General features: G+C 40.6%; 1 pseudogene across 1 annotated transcript; it reads left to right on the plus strand.

Moving 5' to 3' along the window:
• The first annotated feature begins 756 nt into the window (after positions 1 to 756).
• Positions 757 to 9,129, plus strand: LOC307074065 (myosin heavy chain, fast skeletal muscle-like; annotated as a pseudogene). Its single transcript has 32 exons — positions 757 to 963; positions 1,060 to 1,203; positions 1,294 to 1,450; positions 1,543 to 1,570; positions 1,699 to 1,810; positions 2,016 to 2,108; positions 2,190 to 2,253; positions 2,362 to 2,460; positions 2,599 to 2,702; positions 2,982 to 3,120; positions 3,243 to 3,361; positions 3,452 to 3,601; positions 3,692 to 3,862; positions 3,953 to 4,253; positions 4,397 to 4,467; positions 4,593 to 4,680; positions 4,788 to 4,905; positions 5,025 to 5,148; positions 5,241 to 5,377; positions 5,468 to 5,723; positions 5,822 to 6,064; positions 6,147 to 6,323; positions 6,421 to 6,566; positions 6,670 to 6,760; positions 6,849 to 7,238; positions 7,383 to 7,509; positions 7,699 to 7,817; positions 7,896 to 8,092; positions 8,177 to 8,360; positions 8,461 to 8,626; positions 8,727 to 8,851; positions 8,937 to 9,129. The product of its transcript is annotated as a myosin heavy chain, fast skeletal muscle-like (transcript).
• The last annotated feature ends 306 nt before the right edge of the window (positions 9,130 to 9,435 follow it).

Below are 9,435 nucleotides of genomic sequence, written 5' to 3' on the forward strand. Positions count from 1 at the left end.
TACCGTCTCCTATACCGGAAAAGGGTTTTAAATGTACGAGCACCAGGATCATATTTTCATTCTACGAATCAGCTTAACCAATCACAGTCGGGTAACTTTTTTTCATGGTCACCATGGACACTGTACATGTTGTGGGATATGGCATAGGTAGCAGTTTTTTTCATTTTTTCGCAAGGTCCTCTTATTGGATCCAAAGTGGTAAACTGCATTCATAGACATATAATTATAGCTATTTGTGTTATGTATTGATCATTTACCTCCATAGCAGTCTGCGCTACAAGCAAATGTTTCCTTGCACTACGGCACGTGACTATAGGTTGCTTTCGATAAAAAGATTCTTATTTCAATGGGATTATACAGTAATTAAAACATACTCATGAAAGTTATAGTCCATTTCCATTTGAAGAGTTGCCACTAAATCCTACACATTGGACCTTTAAGAAAATATAACCTATTGACCAAATGCATTGAATGACCAATGCACGTCATGCAGTGTGATTGTAATTTAAGAAATGTGAACCAGCATTTACAATACACTGCATCTTGTCATGATGCTACAGATTTCCTCTGTCATGGGAAATTGGGCAAATAACATGTCTTTTGATTTAAAGGCTGACACTTGAAGATTTCTCATTGGTAAGAAGAACAAGGTAAGAGTTATTTGACCAAAGCCATACCGATCTGTATAAAAACCATTTGAGCATATGAGATACATCAAAACATTTCATCAACTTTGTCTGACAGTAAGCTGCCACCATGAGTACGGACGCGGAGATGGCCTATTATGGCAAGGCTGCGATTTACCTCCGTAAGCCAGAGAAGGAGAGGATTGAGGCCCAGAACGCGCCCTTTGACGCAAAGAGTGCTGCATATGTGGCTGATGCTAAGGAGCTGTACGTCAAGTGTACCATCATTAAGAAGGATGGTGGCAAAACCACAGTAAAAGTGTTGGCTACAGAAGAGGTATGGTGCTTGTGATATATTGCCATGCAGAAAATAGTTTGAACCGTTTAAAGGTAAAAAATGAAACGGAACAAAAGATGGGGTGCCTTTTTTTAGGAGAGAACAGTCAAGGATGATGATGTCACACCCATGAACCCTCCCAAGTACGACAAAATTGAGGACATGGCCATGATGACCCATCTCAATGAAGCCTCTGTGTTGTATAACCTCAAAGAGCGTTATGCAGCATGGATGATCTACGTAAGATATTTTACCAACTCAATTAAGTAAAATAATATCTAATGATATCCCAGATCATATTAATGATCATCTCTGAACGATTTCCTTCAGACCTACTCTGGGCTGTTCTGTGCCACTGTAAACCCGTACAAGTGGCTCCCAGTGTACGATCAGGAGGTTGTCAATGCCTACAGAGGCAAGAAGCGTATGGAGGCTCCACCCCACATCTTCTCTGTCTCTGACAATGCCATCCAGAACATGCTTACTGGTATGTATAAGAAAGTCGGGCAAAAATAAATGTAATGATGTATGGTCGAAATTTTGGAATAAATGTAATACTTTGAATGATTTATTTTGCAGATCGGCAGAATCAGTCTGTCTTGATTACGTAAGTTTATACCTGTTGGTGCTGAGTTGGATGATCCAACATTACAAGTAAAATATGACCTCACAAAAATTTCACGAAGAATCAGACAATGTAAAAAAAACTCTAAATTACCTCATTTTCACACCCAGTGGAGAATCCGGTGCTGGAAAGACTGTGAACACCAAGCGTGTCATCCAGTACTTTGCTACCATCTCAGTGTCTAGTGACAAGAAGAAGGACCAAGCCCCTGGAAAGATTCAGGTATGCTTTAAAAAACATTAAATCATTACACTATATATATATATATATATATATATATATATATATATATATATATATATATATATATATATATATATATATATATATATATATATATATATAGATAACACATGACAGACATGAAACACACAAAGGATGTAGGATGCCCAGAGAACTGAGGATCAATACTGGAACTTCATCATAGGGGTCACTGGAGGACCAGATTATTGCAGCCAATCCCCTGCTGGAGGCCTACGGTAATGCCAAGACTGTGAGAAATGACAACTCATCACGTTTCGTAAGTACAAACTTAGTATGTCAAACAAATTAAATTACATACTTGATCTTTGACAAAGAATTGAATGAAGCTTTTCTACAGGGTAAATTCATCAGAATCCATTTCGGTGCAACTGGTAAACTGGCCAGTGCTGACATTGAGACTTGTAAGTATCTTGTATCCAAATAACAACAAATTAACTCTCATTATTGGGGGAATAGGTTTTGATCCCTCAATGTGAATCAAAACATAATAATATTTTAAAACCATGAAGATCTGCTGGAGAAGTCCCGAGTGACATTCCAGCTTCCCGATGAGAGAGGCTATCACATCTTCTACCAGATGATGACCAACCACAAACCTGAGATTGTTGGTAAGATTAGTAGTGAGAAATAAATGCTGCAGTAAGATGTATTGTTATATAGGGTTGCCTTTAATTTATCATTCAGGATTTTGAAGTAGAAAAATAACAATTAGAATCATTAAAGTGACCATTTTCTATTTTCTGCAGAAATGACCCTAATCACCACCAACCCCTACGACTTCCCCATGTGCAGTCAGGGTCAGATCACTGTGGCCAGCATTGATGACAAAGAGGAGCTGGATGCTACTGATGTGAGTCAATGTTTACAACTACCTTAGGTAGGTATTTTAATCGGCAGAGACTAACCGGGACCAAAAAATGTATTGGGACTTTGGGCCGATCAAAAAAATAGGAGGGCTTTAACTCAGTGTTACAGCCTACGGAATCTACTCAGAATGGTCTCATCCGAGTTCAGTGTGCTCTGCCCGCATACAGCAGATTCAAGAAATCTCTGTACGTTACAAACCAAGGTAGAGTTTATAGAGACTCTTTGAATTTAATTTCATATCATATACTTTGTTTTCCTACAGGATGCTATTGATGTTTTGGGCTTCAATGGTGAGGAGAAGGTGGCCATCTACAAATTTACTGGTGCTGTGCTTCACCACGGTAACATGAAGTTCAAGCAGAAGCAGCGTGAGGAGCAGGCTGAGCCTGACGGCACTGAGGGTGAGTTGAAAATGTTTTAAAACAACCACTGAACATTTTCAAAGTGCAGGTTTGCTGTAAATGGTTGTGTTCACTATCTGTACAAAATTTTCATCATTCTTTCTTTCATATAAAAAATGCAGAGGCTGACAAAATTTCCTACCTGCTTGGTCTCAACTCTGCTGACATGCTCAAGGGTTTGTGCTACCCCAGAGTGAAGGTCGGAAATGAGTTTGTCACTAAGGGACAGACAGTACCTCAGGTATGTTAATACCATAAATTTTTAAATATTTGTAATAATTGTAATGTACTAGTAATGTGTATGTATATCTAATCTTCCACCATGCTCTAGGTGTACAACTCAGTGAGTGCTCTGGGCAAGTCTATCTATGAGAGGATGTTCTTGTGGATGGTCATCCGTATCAACCAGATGCTGGACACCAAGCAACCAAGATCATCCTATATTGGTGTGCTGGATATTGCTGGTTTTGAGATCTTTGATGTAAGATTCAATTTCTTATAACAACAATTTCCCTGGCTAAAAGAAGTGTCTACGTGGATGAACATTCGCTAACCTAATGTTCTCCAATAGTACAACAGTATGGAGCAGCTGTGCATCAACTTTACCAATGAGAAACTGCAACAGTTCTTCAACCACCACATGTTCGTCCTGGAGCAAGAGGAGTACAAGAAGGAGGGTATTATCTGGGAGTTCATTGACTTCGGTATGGACTTGGCTGCCTGCATTGAGCTTATTGAGAAGGTAAACATCATTGTATAACTAAATATCACAATTCTATGCTGATTCAAAACCATGTTATCAACATTTTTCCTGATATTTCTTTCTAAATAGCCAATGGGCATCTTCTCCATCCTTGAAGAGGAGTGCATGTTCCCTAAAGCCTCAGACACTTCCTTCAAGAACAAGTTGTATGAACAGCATCTTGGCAAAAACAAAGCATTTGAGAAGCCCAAGCCTGCAAAGGGCAAGGCTGATGCTGACTTCGCCATGGTGCATTATGCTGGTACCGTGGCCTACAGCGTCACTGGCTGGCTGGACAAGAACAAGGATCCCCTGAATGACTCTGTTATTGGGCTGTACCAGAAGTCCTCAAACAAACTGCTGCCTGTCCTGTACCCACCTGTAGTTGAAGGTACAAATTCATACCATGTCACCATAGTAAATAACTGTTGAGCCATTATATTATAATACATATTTATTTTGCAGCCATTTATTGCCCCTATTTTATAAATAAAAAAGTTAACGTTTTTGCTAATTACCAATAATTTAAAACAGAGACTGGGGGTGCAAAGAAGGGAGGCAAGAAGAAGGGTGGCTCTATGCAGACTGTGTCTTCACAATTCAGGGTAAGGGTAAACAAGCAACTTAATGTACAAATACATGTAATCTGACATCAAATTGCATACGTAATCTCTGAATTTGTTCTTTATCAGTTAATCTGTATATATTTCATTGTGTGATGTGTCTTTAGGAGAATTTGGGCAAACTGATGACCAACTTGAGGAGCACCCATCCTCACTTTGTGCGTTGTCTCATTCCCAATGAGTCAAAAGTACCAGGTAATATTTCTTCAAATAATCTCTACATGAGAGGTTGGTGTTGTAGTAGGACATAGAAAAAAAATACGGTCATATTTTAAAAGTAAGAAATCTATAACATTTCACAGGAATGATGGAGAACTTCCTGGTTATCCACCAGCTGAGGTGTAATGGTGTACTGGAGGGCATCAGAATCTGCAGAAAGGGCTTCCCCAGCAGAATCCTCTATGCTGACTTCAAACAGAGGTATTATCTAATTGACAGAACAATTATATTGTCACGACAATACACTACCTTTATTTACATATTTAAAGCTTGTTTATATACACCTTTCATTTAAACACTTAACATTCTCACTCCTACAGATACAAAGTACTGAATGCCAGTGTTATTCCTGAGGGACAGTTCATTGACAACAAGAAGGCTTCTGAAAAGCTGCTTGGATCCATTGATGTGCCTCACGACGAGTACAAATTTGGACACACCAAGGTCTGTTTATTGTTGTCAAAAAGTAAATATTTACTAGATACTTACCTGATAGTGAAAGATACTCTCTGACAAGATGTTTTTCTCACCTTAAGGTGTTCTTCAAAGCTGGTCTTCTGGGTACTCTTGAGGAGATGCGAGATGAGAAGCTGGCATCTTTGGTCGGAATGATTCAGGCTCTCTGTCGTGCTTACCTCATGAGGAAGGAGTATGTGAAGATGACAGCTACAAGGTATGTTTCAAGAGATTTATGCATAAGAAGTTTTGCTATCTTGTCAAATCAAAAATAATGAATTCAAATGGACTGCCTTTTTGCCCACAGGGAAGCTGTTTACACTATTCAGTACAACATCCGCTCATTCATGAATGTCAAAACCTGGCCATGGATGAAGGTGTACTACAAGATCAAGCCCCTTCTGAAGAGTGCTGAAACTGAGAAGGAGCTCTCTGCAATGAAGGAGAACTATGAGAAGATGAAGACAGACCTGGCCACTGCCCTGGCCAAGAAGAAGGAACTTGAGGAGAAGATGGTTTCTCTACTGCAGGAGAAGAATGATCTTGCACTGCAAGTGGCCTCTGTAAGTAAAAATATTTATGTATAATATTTATGTACAAACAATGAGATACATGTGAAATTACATTTGACATGACTTATATGACGACACAATTTAAACAGGACGGAGAAAATCTGAATGACGCTGAAGAGAGGTGTGAGGGACTCATCAAGAGTAAGATCCAGCTGGAGGCCAAACTCAAGGAGACAACTGAGAGACTGGAAGATGAAGAGGAAATGAATGCTGAGCTTACTGCCAAGAAGAGGAAACTGGAGGATGAATGCTCTGAGCTCAAGAAGGACATTGATGACCTTGAGCTTACCTTGGCCAAAGTGGAGAAGGAGAAGCATGCCACTGAGAACAAGGTTTGTCAAGATTATTTGAAAGGAGATAAAATGAGATAAAATACAAATAAGCATTTATTACACATCACTTTGTTTCATTTAGGTGAAGAACCTGACTGAGGAGATGGCCTCTCAGGATGAGAGTGTTGCTAAGCTGACAAAGGAGAAGAAAGCCCTCCAAGAGGCACACCAGCAGACCCTTGATGACCTGCAGGCAGAGGAAGACAAAGTCAACACTCTGACCAAGGCCAAGACCAAGCTTGAACAGCAAGTTGATGATGTGAGAAAAGCTCATGGAAACATTCAGTGAATATCAGTAATGGAGTTGAGTGAATATTCAATATTACATTTGATTGTTCTTAATTCTTTTCATCCAGCTTGAGGGTTCTCTGGAGCAAGAGAAGAAGCTCCGTATGGATCTTGAAAGATCCAAGAGAAAGCTTGAGGGTGATCTGAAACTGGCACAGGAATCCATCATGGATCTTGAGAATGACAAACAGCAGTCTGACGAGAAACTCAAAAAGTAATGGCATCAAACAAATCATGCTACTTATTTGAACGATTCATGTGTTCAGATGTAAATGATTTGTATTTGACTTAGTTGTGTGGTATTGTTTCATCATCAGGAAAGACTTTGAGACAAGTCAGCTTCTAAGCAAGATTGAGGATGAGCAATCCATGGGGGCTCAGCTTCAGAAGAAGATCAAGGAGCTTCAAGTAAGACTATTTATATGATAATCCTACATCAATGTTCCATAAATAATAGTACATTTTTACAAAATATTATGTATTCCTTACTTATTAGGCCCGTATTGAAGAGCTGGAGGAAGAAATTGAAGCTGAGCGTGCTGCTCGTGCCAAGGTTGAGAAGCAGAGAGCTGATCTCTCCAGAGAACTGGAAGAGATCAGTGAGAGGCTTGAGGAGGCTGGTGGAGCCACTGCTGCTCAGATTGAGATGAACAAGAAGCGTGAGGCTGAGTTCCAGAAGCTGCGTCGTGACCTTGAGGAGTCCACCCTGCAGCATGAAGCCACTGCTGCTGCTCTGCGTAAGAAGCAGGCTGACAGTGTAGCAGAGCTGGGAGAGCAGATTGACAACCTCCAGCGTGTCAAGCAGAAGCTTGAGAAGGAGAAGAGCGAGTACAAGATGGAGATTGACGACCTCTCAAGCAACATGGAAGCAGTTGCTAAGGCCAAGGTGAATTATGTTTTCAATACGATAATGTTTGAAATACAAATACAATAAATAATATGCAATAATATAGTTAATCAAATTTTATCATATATTATATAAACATAATTACGAGAAACCACTTTTGCTAAGAAAATACTTAATAAACAGGGTAATCTGGAGAAGATGTGTCGTACACTTGAGGACCAGCTGAGTGAAATCAAGGCTAAGAGTGATGAGAACAGTCGCCAGATAAATGATATCAGTGCTCAGAGAGCAAGACTACTGACAGAAAATGGTATGTACTTTCCTTCCGACTGCCATTAGCATATACAATAATTTAAAAATAACTATATATTCGAAAAGCTCTCACCATAATCCAATATACCGCCCGCATTAAATCCAAATACTGCAAATAAAGCGTTTTTAAGGATGTGGTATATCTGCGTATTGATATATTGGCATGAATATGTATGTCATGACATAGGTGAGTTTGGTCGTCTGCTTGAAGAGAAAGAGGGTCTCGTCTCCCAGCTTACCAGAGGCAAGCAAGCCTTTACTCAGCAGATTGAGGAGCTGAAGAGGCTCAATGAGGAGGAAGTCAAGGTATACAATCATTTCAAATCATCTGACTAAATTGTTTCAATATTTTGCGGCAGGCTCTAAATTGTTCCCCTTTTCCAGGCCAAGAATGCGCTTGCTCATGGTGTGCAATCAGCCCGCCATGACTGTGACCTTCTGAGGGAGCAGTTTGAGGAGGAGCAGGAGGCCAAGGCTGAGCTGCAGCGTGGAATGTCCAAGGCCAACGGTGAGGTGGCTCAGTGGAGGACCAAGTATGAAACTGATGCTATCCAGCGCACTGAGGAGCTTGAGGAGTCCAAGTGAGTCATACATTTAATACTTTTGCCAAAGAGAACATTCTCTTTGACGAATGTCCCAAAATGAAACATGTGTTACTTTAACAGGAAAAAGCTTGCCCAGCGCCTTCAGGAGGCTGAGGAACAGATTGAGGCTGTGAACTCAAAGTGTGCCTCCCTTGAGAAGACCAAACAGAGGCTCCAGGGTGAGGTGGAGGATCTCATGATTGATGTGGAGAGGGCCAATGGACTGGCTGCCAACCTCGACAAGAAGCAGAGGAACTTTGACAAGGTGTGTTGTCATTCAATGAGATGGCAGTTTAAAATTGTTTAATTCTATGATTTTTCTTCAAGTGATTAACATGTTCCGCTTTATTAACAATATTGTGCAGGTTTTGGCTGACTGGAAGCAGAAATATGAGGAGGGCCAGGCAGAGCTTGAAGGAACTCAAAAAGAGTCTCGTTCTCTCAGCACTGAGCTTTTCAAGATGAAGAACTCCTATGAAGAAGCTCTGGATCAGCTGGAGACCCTGAAGCGTGAAAACAAGAATCTCCAACGTGAGTTAAACTTTTCATTTTGGCATCAGTGTTTCCAAGATTACTACATATATAACATTATTGGAATTGATGACACCAAAATATGTAACCCTCTCAACAGAGGAGATTTCGGACCTGACCGAACAAATTGGTGAGACTGGAAAGAGCATCCATGAGCTGGAGAAATCCAAGAAGCAAGTGGAGACAGAGAAGAGTGAGATCCAGACAGCCCTAGAGGAAGCTGAGGTGATTATAATAAAAATACAAATGAATCTTTGTTATTGTGAAATTGAATATAGGATGAATATGCCCTCATTGGTTTATAATTTAGGGTACTCTGGAGCATGAAGAGTCCAAGATTCTGCGTGTCCAGCTGGAGCTCAACCAGATTAAGGGTGAGGTAGACAGGAAGCTGGCTGAGAAGGATGAAGAGATGGAGCAGATCAAGAGGAATAGCCTGAGGGTCACTGACTCCATGCAGAGCACACTGGACTCTGAGGTCAGGAGCAGGAATGATGCCCTGAGAATCAAGAAGAAGATGGAGGGAGACCTGAATGAGATGGAGATCCAGCTGAGCCATGCCAACCGCCAGGCTGCTGAGGCTCAAAAGCAGCTGAGGAATGTTCAGGGACAACTGAAGGTATGACACAAACTTATGCCCAGGACATAAAATACAAGGACATTAATATAATTTTGTGACATCTTCCATGGTGTTTTTATGTTCATTTTAGGATGCCCAACTGCATCTTGATGATGCTGTCAGAGGAGGTGAAGACCTGAAGGAGCAGGCTGCCATGGTGGACCGTAGAAACGGTCTCATGGTGGCTGAA

Source organism: Pollachius pollachius (genome assembly GCF_949987615.1).
Source record: "Pollachius pollachius genome assembly, chromosome: 4".
NCBI classification, from domain to species: domain Eukaryota; kingdom Metazoa; phylum Chordata; class Actinopteri; order Gadiformes; family Gadidae; genus Pollachius; species Pollachius pollachius.